The following is a 313-nucleotide window of genomic DNA, read 5'->3' as shown; positions in this document are numbered from 1 at the left end:
GGAGGAGGAGGAGGAGGGAGAGACGAGGGAGGAGGTGACGGCTGCCGGAGTGTCGGTGGTCGTGGCACAGGTGGAGTCTGGAGGGGAGGGGGAGGAGCCAGAGGGAGCCTCCATCCAGGAAGTAGACTCAGACGACCAAACAAATGCGCAGGTGTCAGAGATCCTCAGCAGCACGCTGTAGAGTCGGACCGCCGCTGAGGGCGAAGCAGGTCGGTGGTTCAAGTCCCTGCAGCTTTAAAATAACCTCAGACTCAAAGGTGAAAGGTCAAACCTGTTGGGTCTCATATCACCCCCCCCTCTCTCTCTCCCTCTC

Source organism: Morone saxatilis, unplaced genomic scaffold, assembly GCF_004916995.1.
Source record: "Morone saxatilis isolate NCDOM2014 unplaced genomic scaffold, NCSU_SB_2.0 Contig1, whole genome shotgun sequence".
NCBI lineage: Eukaryota > Metazoa > Chordata > Actinopteri > Moronidae > Morone > Morone saxatilis.
The sequence above is the reverse complement of the archived record's forward strand: the minus strand, read 5'-3'. Positions refer to the sequence as shown.